The sequence below is a fragment of the Echiichthys vipera genome (genome assembly GCF_963691815.1).
Source record: "Echiichthys vipera genome assembly, chromosome: 1".
Taxonomy (NCBI): Eukaryota; Metazoa; Chordata; class Actinopteri; order Perciformes; family Trachinidae; genus Echiichthys; species Echiichthys vipera.
In genome coordinates, this window is record NC_139826.1 from 10,883,323 (window position 1) to 10,897,713 (window position 14,391).

At 41.1% G+C, this 14,391-nt stretch overlaps 1 protein-coding gene across 3 annotated transcripts in view; it reads left to right on the forward strand.

Moving 5' to 3' along the window:
* Nucleotides 1-304: 304 nt before the first annotated feature.
* Nucleotides 305-14,391, forward strand: part of LOC310948860 (myocyte-specific enhancer factor 2A-like) — a 46,013-nt gene continuing 31,926 nt past the window's right edge. The window contains exons 1-2 of one of the 3 annotated variants that reach the window (XM_083916132.1): nt 348-472; nt 6,031-6,147. The gene's annotated coding sequence lies outside the window, so the exon portion shown is untranslated. The other 2 variants (XM_083916135.1, XM_083916133.1) reach the window with 2 other exon arrangements.

The following is a 14,391-nucleotide window of genomic DNA, read 5'->3' on the forward strand; positions in this document are numbered from 1 at the left end:
GCTCAGTAAAACACTTTATTACACAGTTATTACACTGGTTGTGTTTGCTTTCTGAAAAGTCTGGTATCCACACTTTAAACAAAGATGACCCCAGGTTTTATATGCCACTGACACTATCTTTATTACATTGCCAGCTCTTTAACTGAAATATTAGACAGACAAGCTCAAAAACATGCTGGTAAAGAAACTTTTGACACCTACTGAAACACGTGCACACGCAAAAATGCCTTTTATAAAGGCCCGGACATACACGCACTTACATACTAGACGCGCGCGCAGACGTAGCCGCACGCGCACTCTGGTGGGAGGAGCTAAACCTCGGCTCTTGGCTCGCGCTGCTGCTGTGAGTTTGTCAGTTTCCTAAATCTAACGGACGGGGATCTGTGTGCGTGTGTGTTTGTTTTTGTGTGTGTGTGTGTGTTTACCGAAGACACTTTGATAAAAATAAGTATTTCCAGAAGGGTGCAGAGGGGTAAGTCATCTGCTTTTATACGTGATAAAGTGTTTACTCTCTGTCTTTGCTGTAGAGACACTGAGGGAGGGGAGCCACTAATGGTACACTACATGTCATGTCCCGATATACTTGGTCGGTTACAGTATTGTTTCCTTCAACCTAAAATAATGACATTAAATGCTCTGTACAACTGAATGTACGTGTTCGTAACCTGTGTCGTGGTGAATTGTTGTGATTTTGTTGCTGTCATTGCGCGTGAGCAGTCTACTGCACATGTTGTAGTGATAATGCCTTGATGGAGAGGCTGCTCAAACTTTGATTCACTCTGCAGTGCTGTGCAAACCGTTAGCCAGCGTCACTATTCTACTACAGTGTGTCCCTCTCAGTGTTTTCAAAAGTAAGCGTATGCTAGTGTCTAAGGGGGATACCAGTAGGGCTGCTGTTACTGGACCACCAGAAGCTAGCTAACACCAGAAAAGTTCACTACAGTGCAGCACCACAGTCCCTGATGCTCCGTGGGTCCACAGTACTAAATACATGAGCGCCAACATTTATTTTGGGTCTCAGTCAAACACAGAAAGCTGCAGGTCACATTTGGAGGAATTTCAAAAAAGGTTTGATTCCATAATGGTGTCTACCTCAAAAACACCAAGCATATATACAGGTATATGTACTGCAATTAGAGATGCACCGATCCAGTTTTTTCCAATCTGATAGCGATACCCGGGCTGAGCGTATCGGCGATACCGATCCGATCCTACTGGTGAATGAACTAAGCGTATACCTGTCCATGTGATTGAAGGCATCAGGCTTGACATAAATATTTAGACTTGTTAAAAAATTTAACAAATGAACACAGATATAACTTTCCATCCATCCATCTTCAACCGTTTGTCCCTATTGGGGGCGCGGGCGGGAGCCGATGGAGCGAACCTTGAGCGTGAGGCAGGGTACGCCCTGGACAGGACGCCAGTCTATCACAGAGCACATAGAGACAAACAGAGACAGACAACCATTCACACCTACGGGCAATTTAGAGTCATCAATGAACCTAACACAAGAAATGCTGGCTCGGCCTCATTCATACGATATCCGATCCAGCTAATTGGTCAATATCGGAGCGGATATCTGATCTGCGTATTGGATCGGTGCATCTCTCACCCTCCTAATCCTCTCAAGGATCTAAAAGGAAAGCACTGACAGAAGCAGAATCAGAGGGATGAGTTAAAGAACACCACAAACATCACAGAGAGAGAAGCTCGCTTTTTGGTGACGACTGCATTTTTGAAATGACAATGTGAAAATTTGGTTTTAAAGGACTAAAAAAGTCTGTCATAATACAGTATTTCCACACCCATATGAACAGTGAGAGGGTTATTGGGTGCTATAAGTGTTCCTTTTGTCCATACTGGCTGTAAATCGTTCCTTTCAAAGGGATTTAAGTGTAGGTGACAAAACTCACAGCCTTCGTTTTGTGGAAAAGCACATTCTCAAGTTCAGCTAAAAGCTAATATGATGCTTCAGCAGGCAGAAGGGATCTCTCCCTCTGATATTAACGTATATAGCATCAAACTAGAAGGACTCGACCTCACAATGTTAACAGGATTTGGATCTGCTCCAAAATGTTTTGGGTTCTTCCTTGGCCTACACCCTCCACCAAATTTCTTGGTCAGTAGATTTTCTGTAATCCTGCTGACAAACAAACTAATCAAACCGAAAACATAATCTCCTCGGCTGCTCTAATGTCCCTTGCCCCTGTCGGCACAGGTTTTGAGAGATACACTTTACTGTGTATGGTTCAGTTAAAACAAGTTGCATTAATGCATGTCTTGGAGAAATCAGGACATTTGGGACTTTACATTTAACTCAATCCCTCTTAAGTACTGTAGATGCAAGAAATATAGCAGCAACATGAACATCGAATTGGAAAATGAGATTCAGTGAAATTCAAGACCACTGCTGATCTTTGTGTTTATGCATGTTTCCTATTTGTAAAAAACATGAATTATTGAATGTTACAACTGTAACAAACGAATTAGGATACTTTTTAAGGCTCTGTGTACTTTCTTGTTTCTCTCACATTTACTCCAAGTCGCCCCTTTTCTGTGATGTTTGTAGCTTTTTGGCAGGTGCAGGGAAATAAAATCACCAAAGATAAGAGAATAGAGAGCGCAGCCAAACTCAATGTTCACATTGCTATTTTGTATTTTAGATGGACTGTGGTGGCTTTGTCAATGCCTGCTGTTCTTTAAAAGCGTTTTTTTCATGAAGCAGACTGCTCACTTACTCATCACGACAAGATAAGCAGGATTTGCCTTGAGGCATATCTCTTTTTAAAAATATTTTTTTGGGCCTTTCATACCTTTATTTCGTCAGTACAGCTGGAGGATGACAGGAAATGCAACATGCAGCAAAGGACCACAGGTTGCAGTCGAACCCTGGGCCGCTGTGGCAAGGTTAATAGCCTCAGTATTTGGGGCGGCACAAATCTAGTTTTAGCATAATTTCTGAATGTTATTGTCCAGTTTCACGGATTCACCCAGGCTCCCACAGAGCATCTTGCTCTGTCACGGACATGTATTTAAAGGCAGCATGAAGAGGGTCTAACCTGCTCATCTATCCTGGCAGGGCCGATAGTTGTTTTGGAATGAATGGCTCGCAATCACCGTTTCCTGGCCTTTCTTCCTTGAATTGTGCTCCCTGTGAGCCTCACAAATCTTTAAGTCCGGACAGATTTCCTCTAACTTGTTTTTTTTTTTTTCAAATAAAATGCTGTCTTTTGTGTGTGTGATGTTTGTTTTGGGCAAGATTTTGGCTGACTTCATTAACGCTACGTTCCTGCAGCAGGTCTTAATGCACAATTTCCGATTTATTGCTCAAATCTGATTTTTTGTTTGGCTGTTCACATTACGTCTTTAAATGTGGATTGCTGTGTGAACAGCTCACGCTCCTGAAGTGACCCTCATGCGCAGTTGATCGTTGATGACGTCACACATTGTTTACGGAAGCCAACATGGCAAAGGTGACCGGTACGTCACTATCCCTCCACTGGCCTGCTTCACTACTGTCCTCCATGCCTGTTTTGGATTCTGTTCCTGGCTCCCGCCTGTGGCACACTTTTTTTTCAATTACATTTATTTGTCATTCATTTATAAAACAGTGCAGCGCAGGTCAGAATGACATCAAAGTCGCATTAAATGGGACCTGGCTGTTCAGATTGTGGTCGCATTCAAAAAATCTGATACGTATCCGATTCAGAGGCACATTTAAAAGTGGCCTGATTCTGATTCGACAATGTCTGATTCAATGCGACTTGTGCTGTTCACACTGTCAAAAGCAAATCAAATATGGGTCACATATGAGCGAAAAAATCTGATTCAGGTCACTTGTAACTGTAGTGTGAACGTAGCCTAATGTAGGTATCATAGTCTATGCTTAAACAGTGGAACCAAGGGGAGAAATTTTGCAGTGCAAATCATAATTCCACATAGACCAATACTTTAAAAGGTTGAATGAAAAGTGGCTGGTGAATAGACAGAGTTCAGGCCTCTTTGGTGCCCTGGTGCCTTGTCCCTGCTCTTTGTTTTCATATTTCATTAGCCGGGCTTGCGGCATGTAGCATCACCTTCCATTATCCTCTCTGTCAGAGGAGTGACAGTGCCTGTCTGCTAGCTTTAGTGATTACAGGCTTCAGGGGACAGGTAATCAGGTCATGGTTACACTGTCACCTTGTCAGACTGCTGAGACCACAGGGAGCATATGGGATGAAAGAACTCTCCCATAACCCATAAATTATCTTAGCGGGCTTAGATATCCTGGTACAGTCTAGTCTGGAGCACATGTACATCCATTCTGTCTCATTGCACTGTCATGTGTTGATGTTTCTCTTCTTTTACAGTTTAGTTCAGTTATTATGTGAATGGCATTAAGGATATGGGTTTCTTTGAGCCAATAACACAGCCGGGGTTATACGTATACTGTATATGTTGTTGCTTATATATTACTCTATGTAACTGTAAAACGCTTTGGTTCAGTTTTTTCACTTATTGGTACAGTGGAAGATATTTAAATTTTTTCTTCCAGTCTGTGACTATGAACTTAACATTGTCATTGTGCATATTAGCATGCAGACATAAGCATTTAGCTCAAAAGACCGCTTAGTTATTCTGTGTCAAACCAATCAGAGGTTGGTCAGAGTTGACAAAAAGTGATTTAAGTTAAATGCTGTAAGTTATTAATAACTTCCAGAAAGACTGTGACACTTTGATAGTCCAGTCTTTACCTCTCTCTCCCTTCTTCTTTCTCCCTCTCCCACATGCACGCATAAACATGGGTGCAGTCCGTCTCCCTCTGTACTGACAGTCTAGTTACTATTATGTATGAAGTTTACAGATTGTGGGTCAGGTCAGGTTTGAGTGGTGTGGCCCATCACAAGATGGTTTCTATTTAAAAACATTTTTTTTTTTAGATTTCTCCAATGAAAGGTACAATACACCAAAATCTTGATATTTATAGCTGTTAATGTAAAAAACATGATGAGCTGGACATGCTATCAGTCAGAACGAGCTGATGGTTTTTTACAAGAAGCGAGAAAATATCAAGTGTAGCACCTTTACATGAATGAACATATGGATGTTGTGAAAATAAAAGTTGTTAGCAATAGCATCATTAACCACTTGTCCACCCTGACAGTTAGCTTCCTTTGTGTGGCTGTATGGAGTCCATGTGTTTCTCAGTGGTATTTCCTCTCCCTCCTAGTTTCCCTAATGATAGAATATTTGGTGCCTTGTGGTAAACAGAAATAGCAACACTTCTGAAGGACAGGCTTCTCTTTTTGCACCACATGCCAAAGAAATAGAAGCTGCACTGTGTGTCTATGAGTGTATGTATTTTGTGAGTGTATGAGAGGCTATTTCGAGTCCTCTGTGACCGACTGACTGACTTGGTTTTCTTCTTGCCAATTACATGGCCTGCTTTAGCAGTCCTAAGCTACTACAGGCTGCTCCTGTGTGGACTAATGCATTTCTTATCCACTTTGATTAGCTTTGGCGAGGCCTGGTTAAACCAATGACATGCTGTATCATAGCAGAGATAGATGCAGAGAAGATGAGAGGCTGTGAAGGGTTGTTGTGTGCTTGTTACCTGTCTGTGCTGATGCTAACAGCCAGACTGATGCGATTATGGAGCCGCACACACTCATATTAGTTCTGTCTACTGCATTTAATTCTTCCAGGTTTTTACGACACACATGGAGTATCCCTCTTCTATTTGATGTGATTATACAAACATCATATCCGTTTTAGAAAAATGATTCTTTTTTATTTTTACTGACAGTTTCATCATGCCCTGAAATATGGCTTTGTTCATTACAGTTGGTCTGCACACAAAGAGTTATGCTTGAGTCTCATGTGTGGTGACTCATTTAAGGGGGATTTGGGGGAAGTGCTCTTACTGTAATCATAACTTGAAGCATCATCTTTGCCAATTAAAACAGAAAACTAACATCTCTGTCTTTTTTACTTGAAAAAAATAAAAAGCCCAACATTAAGAAATGAATGCTTTTTTGTTTCTTCCAGAATCTTAATCAGCTGGAGGAGAAGTTGCTGTCAGTAATATCCTCTGCTCTATCCTAGCAAGTTTGAGGTTGAAGAGGAGTTCCTCCTCCTGCCAAAGCACATACCATACTCTGTCAGGTAATATCTGATAAGGTTATCAGATACATTTCTTGTGCTTACAAAATCCAACCCAAGTGTTTGTCATCCAACCCCAAACAGTTTTATTGACTGGCCTTCCTTTTTTGGCTATACTCAGGACATATCTTTTCTCTTAGCTTGGGAATGGCTATGACTTATAATCACAACGATCTGGGTTTTTACGGTTATAAAACTAGTTTCAGTTTAATTGAAATAAGCTAGAGTGAAGCCAGCACAGAATATTTACTGAAGTTCAGAACTGCATTATGCAACTCTGTTTCTCCTGATTCAAATTACTTGCAGACAGAGTTGAGGGGTCAGGGGAAATATAAAATATGTTTTATGTGTATCTTTATAGGGAAGTAAGATTGCAATCATGTTTACTGTGTTGAGTAATACCTTCTAGTGAAGGCTCGGTTGATGTTCTCTCCCCTCACTGTGGTTTCTGGAAGAGCTCCTAATCTATCGGACTGGAGAACTCTTCCTGCAGGGACGCCCCGGTAATCAGGCCTGAGCTGGTCCTTCCAAACCGGCCAAACCTCTGGCTGCCTGCTGTCTGACCGCTGGGCCACACACCCGCACGTTTGATGCTAAAAATGCCGCAGGGGAGCTTAGAAATTACACTCAATAAATACAGAAATCAAATAAAACAATTTCTAAATATTAGCCTTGCAATCTACTTCCCTGCAGTCACATAAAACTGCTGCTGTTACTCACAGTAAATAGGTTTCCCTCTGCCCTGCCAAGTTAAACAGTAATGTTGGGTCAATGACAACGTGGCTTGGCTTAATTAAACTCAGTGTTGATTTGCAGAGACAGGGTCCAGACCAGAGAGTGGTTTGGGTCTGCTCAGGGTCCTGAGGCTGGTTTTAATGGTGCCAACACTTCATTAATGCAGGCTGGACATGAAGACGCTCTCCCTCATGCTGAGTTGAGGACTAGGTTATACCAGAAACTTCCACAGACTCTGTTAGCTGGTATTAACTCTGTTAAAACACTTTTTATGTAGTTTAAGCCACATTTTTACAATGCATGTTCTAGATGTTGGTCGTTTTTTAATATATATATTTTAAGCTGACAAGGATTTTAGTCATTGGATGTCTGGATCTTAGAGAGATACTTTGCCCATTTTAAACCAGCTCTGTATCATGGAACTGTGGGCAGTGTGTAGATGGACGATGTTTGGATACCCTCTGTGGTGGAAATCCCTGCGGAGCGCAGCAGCAGAGGTCTGCCGAAATCTGATGGATACGTTTTTCAGCAGATCTCGGCAGACTCTTGGAAGCCGTCTTATGCTTCGAGCTCAACGTGCAGCCAAAAACTGTTCAACTGCACATACTGCCATAACACATAGCTGGATTTAAATCAGCAAAATATCTCTTTGAGTTAGAGAAACAAGCTGGACGAACATTTGCCTTAGCTGTGCAGACGTCGTTTGTCTGCCGAGAAATAACTGATTTTTGAAACTGCTTTATTCAGTGTTCTACCAGTTTTAATCACCGGGTCCATTTAATTTGAGAGGAGACCTCTGTAGATAATTTGTGGTAATAATAATACTGAAGGAATCCAAACTGGGAAAATCTGACCACTATATAACCAAACTCCATATTTTTGTTATTGGTTTTATTGAGAGACACCTAGTTACAGAAAATTAAATATTGTGTGTTTAATCTTATAGTGCTTCTAACTATGAGAACAAATAAAATGAGAAATTATTAGAAAAATTAATAATCATACCCAATCTTACTTTTAGATCCACTGCAACATTCTCAAGACAAACGTGCAGGACCCATTAAATATCCTCAAATACAAAAGCTAAAAGGCAGCTCTGGTTAAATCCAGTCTCTAGCTTATATTACTTAGCTTTGACAATAAATTATATTGTTGTACAGCTTCACATACAATAAGTTTTCTGGGAGTGTCATTTTAAGACTTTTTCTGTTTTAGAGAAAATGTGCAAGATATTGGTTGGTTAGCTGTCATGTGTTGTCGTATCTCATTTCAGTTAATTGATATGGAATTCAAGTTATTGAAAATACCAAGTAAAGTAAGTTTAGGTCAGTCAGAAGGTCACAACATCAATAACATTTTTGAGATTCGTCAAATACAAATTGAAGTCGGCCTGCCTTGCTGTAGCCTGGCTGTTGAGGAGGATGTTCATTTCCCACAGAAGCACCCAGTGTGAGCTCACTCATGGATATTGGCAATTAGACGTAGTTTCCCAGATGTAATATCTCTTCTCATGCCAGCCATTCAGTGAAAGTGTGCACATTTAAACAGCCTTAGCTGCTTACTGAATTCTGAAATCACATGGACATGGATTTTTGATACTTCTATACACCACTAATGTGAGATTGATACAGGATGAATGCATGTGGAAAGACCTCTATGATGACTGACTCTCTGAACTCTAATTGTCCCTACATCCCAATTTGAAAAAGAGCCCTCGGTTTACCCAGTAAGCTCAAAGAGAGATGGTGTTAGTGTGTGTGGGGTAGTGGGGAGACCCTCAGGATAGAGGCATCAGATCTACTTACCATCGCTTCACAACATTAAAAGGATGATATTACTTTGCTGAAAGCACAGAATTTCAATGAGAGCAGGAACAAACAAAAATGTTAAAGAATTCATTATAATATCATTTAGTAGATCAAAGGGTAGCGTCTCAGCTTGAAGTTATGTGGCTCTGCTAAGTCTTCTGCAGTGGGCATACAGCCTTATGTCTTTATGTCTCAAAACTTGCCTCTTGGGTTCACGTGCACCATAGTCATTTTTATTTCATTTGCTTTAAGTCAAATGTTGCTTGTTTTTTTTGCAGTTTTCCCAATAGTGTTAATGGTTGATAAAAGTAGTTGGTAGGTATAGTGTCAGGAATACTAGAAGGCAAATGTTAAATAGACTTGAAATCTGGCACTGCAGTCAAAGTAGAGTTCCTTGACCTTGCATTTTTGGAATCATTTGTGGTTCTTTTATTTTACTGGCCAAGCCCTGCTGCAACCTCTTTAATCTGTTTTTATAATAACAATAGTATAGTATAATATTATTCTGTATGCTTACAGTTTGGAAACGAGACATTAAACAGGACAGTGTCACTTCACTTCAGTCCATGATCACAGGTAAACATGACAATAGCAGAGAACAAAAATGGATGCATTGTCTCAGTATTGAAAGTTCAGCCGAAGACCAATGAGTGTTTTTATGAAAGGAACAGAGAGTACGGAAGCATAGCCATATTTTACAGGGCAGCTTGTGTTTCCATCTTGCAGGCATGACATCAGTGTCTCTGTGTTGAGACAGGAAAATCTTATCCCACTGCCACTCATAAAAGCAACAAAATAATGAAATGACATCACAGTGGGCCAATAATTAAACGAGTAGACTGCTGTCTTGGAGTTTTTACAAGGTTGGCAGATTGTGAATAACAGTGCAGCACGCTTGAGAGAATAGGCTCGTTGATGGGGAAATTCACTAATTTATTATCATGTTTTTTTTAAGAACACATTTTTTATTCTTTCGTCATCATGCCTTGACATAAATATATATACAGTGTTTCCCACTAGGTTTTGTGAGGCTGTGGGGTTGTGGACCTTCGACCCTTTAGGGCAGGGGTGTCAAACTCAGGCCCGTGGGTTAAATCGGTGTAATTATATTTGGCACACAAGATCATATCAAGGTTCTATGAGAGCTGGCCCGCGAGTATAAAGCACATACACGTCTACTTTTCTGTTAACAGTCATGAGCATCCATGCTACCAGTTAATCCACCCCTCTCCAAAAACGTCCAAAGAAAGATGGAAAACAGGAGCATTCAACACAGGTTGAGGGCAGATTATCTGGTTATGAAGGTAAAGAGCTGTTTGTCTCGTCTGCAGAGCCACCGTGACTGTAACGAAAGAATAAAACATAAGAAACACCACGACAAGTACAAGGACCTGCACTGAAAAGGTTCAACATTACACATCTGGAGAGAAGGGAAAACATGCACATTTGCAGTCTTTTTTTTTTTTTTGTAGATATTGAGTTTGGCCCGTAACTTTGTCCCATTTTTAAAATTTGGCCCACTGTGAATTGGAGTTTGACACAGCTGCTTTAGGGGGTCCTGGCACGCTCCCCCCCAAAAAAAAATGTTATAGGAACTGCACTCGATATTAAGAACATTAATATAGCAGCCAACAAATATTTTCTATTTAAAGATCTAGTGGAGTAATGGTGTCCTGAACAGAGAATGAAGTCACTCTCCCTGTGTGTGTTGTAATCTGAGTTTCTCTGTTGTTTGTTTTGATAGACGGATGTGAAAAACGTTATTATTTCATGTATTGGGGTGAGAGCCATATGGAGGCAATCTCAAGCCACTTTTTCCAGTGTTTTGAGTAGAGCACCTTTTAAAAGTTAAATGATCAGTCGGGTGCACTTTGAGGGCAAAATTAAGAGGCTGGATCTATGAAGAACTTTGTGCTCTTGTAAACAATTTAACCGTAAAAAAACATTGGTTTAATATATTTGAATGGTTACATTGAGGAATCTGCTAAAAGACATCATGGAAAAGTACACATCTTCTAATTAATAACTTACAGGGATAATGGATGAATTTTTTTCTGCCAATCTTCTTCTCCTAATGCACCTGCCAACTGCTATTAAAACACAAAGAAGAATAGAAAGATATAAATGCTGATGGATGATTGATGCAAAAAAAGTCACACCCAGAAATCGTGGTAAACAAGATGGAGCTAACACGATTCAAGCCGAAACACAAAATCTACAAGCAGCCTGATATGTCAGTCGACAAGCTAGGGAACTGGCAGCTAACATTTGCTCATTTGAAGAATAGCAGTGCGTAGCTTGTGTGTGTGTGTGTGTGTGCGCACAGAATCTTCTGTTGGTCTTGAGGAACTGCAGCATTTATTTGCGCACACACTACAAACTCTAGTGTAGGCTACTTACTGCTAGATCATTGATAATTAATCGCTAAAACCCTCTTCTCTGCACCACTCACTTGTCCGCTTGCACAAACACGAGTGACGGGTGTGTCCCCTGTGCTTTCTGACGGGAGTAAGAGGGGATTTGCTGAAGCAACGGCGCCAAACACAATGTTATAGATCTTTTATCTTATGTTGAAACATATTAGACTATGGCGGGCCACCACAGTCTAGGTAATTAATAGGAAAGGTTGAAAGTTGAAAGGCCCATTGGCCCAAGTGTCTTCTCTGTCGGGGGCCTGGGCACCAGCCATCAACAGACTGATGGTAGCATTAAGGTAGGGCCTTGTGGTTTATGTAATAACAGAATCAAAGAAAAAAAATAGCAAATTTGAGAATTCAAAAAAACTACAACACAGATTCCATAGAGCTCTACATTAAGTCAGTGCTAAAAGCTGCCTTGGGATTTGAAAACAATGACTACCTCTAAGCTGCCAACCGAGCAGTCCAGTTACATTACATTACATTTTATTGAGCTAATGCTTTTATCCACAACAACTTCCAATAAGTGCATTCAACCATGAGGGTACAAACCCAGAACAGCAAGAATCATGTCAGTACATTGGCTTCAAATAAGACAAATTCAAAGACAAAGACTATAAGTGCAGGATGTACAGTAAGTGCAACATTTAAAAAAAAAAAAAAGTTTTATAAACCGTCATGTTCTTAGCCAAGGTGCAGTCAGCTGAGCGCATGTCAACAGGGAGCTTGTTCCACCATTCGGGAGCCAGAACAGCAAACAGTCGTCATTTCATTGAATGACTAGGTGTCCCTTGCAGTATGGGAGCAGCAGGCCGGCTGGCTGATGTGGAGTGGGCGGGCTGGGGTTTAAGGTTAAACCGTGTCCTGGATGTAAACTTGGCCTGATCCGTTAGCACCATGACAGGCAAGTACTAGTGTCTTGATGCGGATAGGGGCACCTAATGTTAACCAGTGAAGGGAATGGAGGAGCGGTCTAATGTAAGAGATCTTAGGTAGGTTATAATTGTATTTTTAAAAATCCCCATATGTTTAGACCTGGTGTGGGGTCAAATTAGGTCTGGTGGTCCACTGGGCTTGCAATATACTGCTATATGAAATAACTACACGCTAAAGCCTATTTTATACTACATATATGTACATATGTATACTACATGCTATGGCTTTACTCCCATGTGCAATGATCCGAACATTAAGAATTGCCCAAGTGATGTAAACGCTTCTGTAATGCAGTTTGTCCACAGGTTTAGTCGCGTCTTAACAACCCAAGATCCAGAAAGCCTCTCTAGATAGTTATGGTACGACATTGACCTTGAGTTAGGAGAGCTTGTTGGGAAGCGAGTAACGCAAGATTTTTTCAAATCTAGGGTTACCATCTAGACACAACCCATTGTTTTTTCAACATTGTGATTGAATCACTATGGAAAAATATATACAATAGACCGTTTTATATTGTTTTGACTGTATCATCATACTCCCCAGCCATTCTTGACACAGTAACAATCTGAATAGTTTGTTAACTGACTGGGGGAGTCGGGTGGTATGGCAGATGACACTTTAAGCCATCTAAGCTCCCTGGCCTTCAGCCTGGCATTAAATGGCTGGGATGCTGGTGGAGCAAGATGAGTTTAATTATTACATTTCAGGCAAAAACTCATTAGCTCAGTGACCTGCAAGCAGCAGAGGCCAGCGTCGATACTCAAGCTGCATGTTACCAGAGGCTAGCCTGTCTGACTGTGGGTGATGAATTAATTACAGTCCGTGCTCCTGTTGTGCCTGGCAGCACACAACAGCAGCTCTTGGTTTCCTTGCTTCTGTCTTGCTGTAAAATACATAATTAGCCATAGAAAAGGATGAAGTGGAGCAATTGAAGATTGACTCAGGTTTTGTTATTGGGCAGATTTACAAAGAGTCTCATTTGCAGCCATTGTTACTGGTTGTGACGTGCGTATTAACTTCTGCTAATTCAAAGATTGTGTATTGTGCCAGAGCATCATTTGCATAAGAAAATGCTAATTTCATCGCTGGTTCTTTTAAGTTGCTGCAACTCCATTATGTTTTTACATAAATTGTCATTCGCTTTCCTTACATCAAAGAAAACCCATATTCTCAACTGGGCACGTGGGGAGGCTCGGCACATTGAGCGCTGCTCTAAACATGGAAGTGTTAAACACTCGAGCCAGTAAACAAGCCTGATCACACTCCATCTCCCTGAGGGAGCAGCTCCACCACATAGCCTGTCTGTTTACCATGTATAAGTTCCCCTAAGAACTTTTCTTAAAACTCCACTTGTGAGAACTTCAAAGACCAGGCGAGCAGGGGGAGAAGAATCTTCTATTAGTCTGCTTAGTTATGCCTCCAGCAAGAGAGCCTCTCTCTCTCCCTGCTGATGGATACGATGCAAATAAGGTGCTCGAGGAGGAAGGACAAGATTGAGCAAAAAGGGAAGTTTAGGAGCGCAAGGAGATGAGCAAAGCTGTAGGGAAGGTAAAGACGTGAATAAGGAATGTAATCTGTGTCATCCGTCCTTAACACTTCTGCAAACAGTGATGAAACAGAAACTCTTTCATCTTCCTGCAAAAAGCCTTGAATCTTACCATGGCTGTTTCTACGCTGTCAACCATACCCAGCTGTACAATGTACTGCACCAAAGTGATCTGCAGTTTGCACCAATCAGACACATTGGTTACTTTACTGGTAGAAGATCGGGGGGGGGGGGGGGGTGTAGCATCAGCTTGACGCCTCATTGATTCACTGTTGGAGCGACTGGAGCAGAGGTCATGATGGGGTCAACACAATTAGAAATGAACTCATGGTCTGTAATGAGGAGGAGGGATGAAAGGGTTGCCAATTACTCTGTGCTGCTTTGTACTGAAAACAACCTGGTGCTGTTACGACCCAGCATGATTAACCTTCTCCAGCTCTCTCTGTTTGTTCTTTACATGAGGAGATGTTAAAGGAGGGGGGGGGGGGGGGGTTAATTAGTGCTATTATTTTTTTACATTTTCTGTTGACCATGTTTATTGGGTTCTGCGGACCAGTTAGCGGGGACATGCCATGTTCTCTTGCACACTGGATGCTAAAAGATACCAACACGCATGAGGAATGGATGTAAGAGTTTCCAAACCAAGAACAGTTGGAAGAATAATTACCTGAGTGTTAATTTTAACGCTTTTATACTTTTATCATTTTCCACCCAAATTATCTGGAAAACATGCTAAAAATAGGCAAAAGACCCCTTTCCCAATTCAATTTGATGAGTTTGCATTTCTGTTTGTTTTTTCCCCCCC